Here is a 3,700-nt window from a genome sequence, read left to right on the forward strand (position 1 = left end):
TGCTGAGGGGCAGAGAGTTGTTTCATTCTCCCAACACAAGGGTGACTAAATGCAGTTTTGATGAAGGGCTTTCAGGTACTATTTGTTGCCAGGTACAATGAACCCATTTTAAATGAAGTATGTTACAGCTACAAAGCAAGGCAAGACATTTATCCCAGGCACTGCAATTAAATTTGGTTTTCTCTAAATCCCAGTTTTAAATAAGGCAGCTATTGGGGTAAATGAGCACGGATGCTGGCCTGGAGCTATCCCATGAGGTTCCCTTAAAGGCCACCTGCTGTCTTTCCTGGCTGACTCCCTGCCAGGTTAGGCACTGGAGCAGGAGGCACTGGAAATCCCTTGAAAACTGTCACTTTTTCCAGCTGCCAAGAGCTGTGGTGCTCATCAAGGAAAATACAGGCGATGTACTGGATTCCTCACATGAGCAGGGCTCCAGAGTTGAAATTTATTTTAAGCTTTGCTTATTTTTAGAGAGCAGCTTGCTGTTGTTGTCAAACCTATGTTAAAGCAATTACTGTCTGCGAGGGTCACCTGGAGTTCAGTATCACCGAAAAACTTGGAGCACGGCAGTGAATGGCATGAACTGCTCAGCAGAGGGGCTGACACAGACTCCCTCCCTTAAAGAAATATAGCAGCTCCCTTCTTGCCTCCCTGCCTCCTTTCTTTATTTTTTTTTCAAATGAGAAGCAGGTTTAAGCCCTTTTCTTTGATTGCATCAAGCCATGCTGCCCAAAACCCCTCCCCTGCTCCAAGTAGCTAACTCCCCCCCCAAATGCAAACCCTGACATGGACTGGGAGGCAGCTCCAGCCTCCTTTTGCCTGGCCCCTCAGGGGTATTGAACAAGCCAAGGCATCATTAGGTTTCAGAGCAATCCACTGAGACGAGATCTGTTTTGACACACAGTCTAAAAGGGATGAACAGAGATGTGACAAAGAGCAAATGAAAGCCAAGACAAGAAATAAACATGGCCATCTAAGGGAACTCCTCAAATGTGCTTTTTCCCCTTGATCAGCTGCTCCTTCCCCGTCCAGCTGAAGTGGTGGGCATGGAATTGGGCTGCTGTCGCTGCTGTGTGAGCATGAGTGCTGCCACAGGGAACCTCTGCTGCCTCCCTGCAGCTTCATTTCCATTCTCACGTTTTCTAACTTTTCTTCAGTAACATCATTTTTACATTTAGATGACTTAAGAGACTGATTTTTCTACTCAGTCCCTTGGCTGGAGAATTACCATGTAATGCAAGGCAGCTGTTCCTTGCATCTGAACGCTCTAATACCAAGAACTTGCATAGAGAGAGAGAAACCTGCTCTGGGGAGGAATGGGACAGACACAGCAGGGATCCCAGGCTGGCTGCTCAAAGGAACAAGGTCCATTTTATGACTCTGTGTCAGAGCCCTATCGCCATCCTCTCCACCAAAGGAGGACTCCCTAACCCAGGTGAGTGCTACATTCCTGGTGAGAAAGCCATATTCATTGCTTTTCTCCCTGCCATAAAAAAAGCAGCATTCATGTAGGGCTGTCCCAAAATGTATTCTATTTTGATAGTTATGTTCCAGAGAAAAGTAGGATGGGTGTAGCTGTTGTCTGAGGGGAGGGGAGGAAAGTTAAAAAAAAAAAAAATTAATCAGAAAATTGCTTCTCTCCTTAATTACCTGGTGCCCTTTTCACTTTTGTGGGGGCTGAGGAGTTACACTGCTCCATTTATAGGAGCTGCAGGTGGAGGGCTACTTCACACGTGTATTTTTATATGTGTGTATAAATACAATACATCTTGTTTTCACTTTCGTGTGTGTTTGTGTGTATACACACCACAGATGAAAACCTGCTGATTTTTTGTGCACTGACAAACATCCTCAGGTGTTAGGACAGCTGGTTTTGTGGGATACCCACAAACACACACACGGACCTTGAGGACTCTTTTCATTATACCCAGCCATGAGGGTTTTTAATAGCAGAACTCAAGAAGTTGCAAGAGATTTATTTTCAGCCTCTCTGTCCCTCATGAAAATACCTGCTCACAGATAAACCTGTTCATTAACTCAGAGTGGTGATTATAGGCAATCCTCGGGACAGACCTCTTAGACAGCACAAAAATGCTGCAATTTTCATCACAAATTGATTTGATAAGTCCTGTGCAAATGATGAAATGAGCAGAGAGAGCCCTGATCCTGTACCCAGGAGAACCAAATATTCTGCTGGTAACCTCCAGACTGCAGGTGAGCTGCTGGTGCTCGTCAGGCATGTGGGTTTTATTTGGTAACTGAGAACAGAACCAAAATCAGAGTGTTGATACCACTTTTGGTGGAAATATAATACATTTCATTCTCTGATCATTATTCTTGTATTTAATAATGAGAAGTAAGTGTATCAGGTAAGCACAGCAGGATTAAAATAATTCCCTGATGGAGAGACAGAGGCCTTCAGGAAAGGGCCAGGCTTTATTGTCTGTGAAGGTGCTGTCAGCATAAATAATTATCATGAACTTCAACTTCAAGCAATCAAACTTCATCGTATTGAAGGGGCCCCATTAAATGCTCAGATTGTTCTTAATTTGATCTAGTGCAGTCAGTTCCTGAGGGGAGGAGAGCCTGCAAAAATCAATATGGCATCGCTAAGGAAGCCAGGGTGTGCTGGTCATGTCTGCCAGAGGAACTGGAACCGCCTCACGAGGGAGGTTGTCTCATCCTGCTGGGACGCCAGGGCCACAGAGTTGGTGAAATGGTCAGGAGCCCTTGAATCGCTTGAACCAGACAAGGAGTTTCAAAGACAACTGAGCTGAGGGAAACCAGGCTCAAAACTGTTTCTTCTAAAGCTTGGCTGAGCTGCTATTCAGCTCCTCTCTTAGGTTTCAGTGTTCCCCAGCCCTTACCCAGGCAGGTTGATCTGCTCTGCCATGATGATGCTTTTCCAGCACTCACTCAGTGCAGCTGGGGTGCTTGCTGCTGCCTCGGCTCTGACTTCTGCTGTCTTCAGAGACATGCAGAGAGTGGTGCAGGTTTCAGTGCACCTTCTCTTCCCTCTCTGTTTATAGTTGTTCAAGTCAAAATACACTGCTGGTTTCAATTTCCTGATTTTTATGTCTCCACTCACACTTTCTTCAGAGGAGATAATGAAATGCTGGACATTAAACGGGAAAGATCCTGAATTTGTGGGCAAAGCTAAGAACAGAAATCAGTAGACTGAGCTTTAATATTCATAATATATAGACTTGGTTAACTATACTGCCTGGACCTGCCCTGTCATGGTTTAACCCCAGCCAGCAACCGAGCCCATGCAGCCACTCTCTCCCTCCCTCCCTCCCTCCATGTTGGGATAGGAGAGAGAATGAGAAGCATAAAGGTGATAAAAACCCTGGGTTGAGATAAAGATAGTTTAATAGGGAGAGCAAAAACCATACATGCAAGCAAAGCAAAACAAGGCATTCCTTCCCCACCTCCCAGGGGCAGGCAGGTGCTCAGCCATCCCCAGGAGAGCAGGGCTCCACCACATGTAAGGGTTACTTGGGAAGACAAACACCATCACCTGCCTTCCCTCCTCCTTGTCCCAGCTCTAGATGCGAGTATGATGTCATATGGTCTGGAATATCCCTTGGGTCAGCTGTCCTGTCTGTGTCCTCTCCCAGCTCCTTGTGCACCCCAATCTAATTACTGCTGGGGTGGGGTGAGGGACAGAAAGGGCCAAGACTGTGTAAGTGCTGCTCAG

The 3,700-nt window shown here is 46.1% G+C and overlaps 2 long non-coding RNA genes across 2 annotated transcripts in view; one reads left to right on the forward strand and one right to left on the reverse strand.

The window, feature by feature from the left end:
- Window positions 1-3,700, reverse strand: part of LOC108444728 — a 16,272-nt gene that overhangs the window by 1,789 nt on the left and 10,783 nt on the right. The window lies entirely within an intron of this gene.
- The window catches only part of LOC108444727, a 14,291-nt gene continuing 10,926 nt past the window's right edge, over window positions 336-3,700 (forward strand). Inside the window, exon 1 of the long non-coding RNA XR_001859381.1 lies at window positions 336-1,435. This is a non-coding gene — a long non-coding RNA (uncharacterized LOC108444727). The remainder of the gene's footprint in view (window positions 1,436-3,700) is intronic.

Source organism: Corvus brachyrhynchos, unplaced genomic scaffold, assembly GCF_000691975.1.
Source record: "Corvus brachyrhynchos isolate BGI_N302 unplaced genomic scaffold, ASM69197v1 scaffold281, whole genome shotgun sequence".
Classification (NCBI taxonomy): domain Eukaryota; kingdom Metazoa; phylum Chordata; class Aves; order Passeriformes; family Corvidae; genus Corvus; species Corvus brachyrhynchos.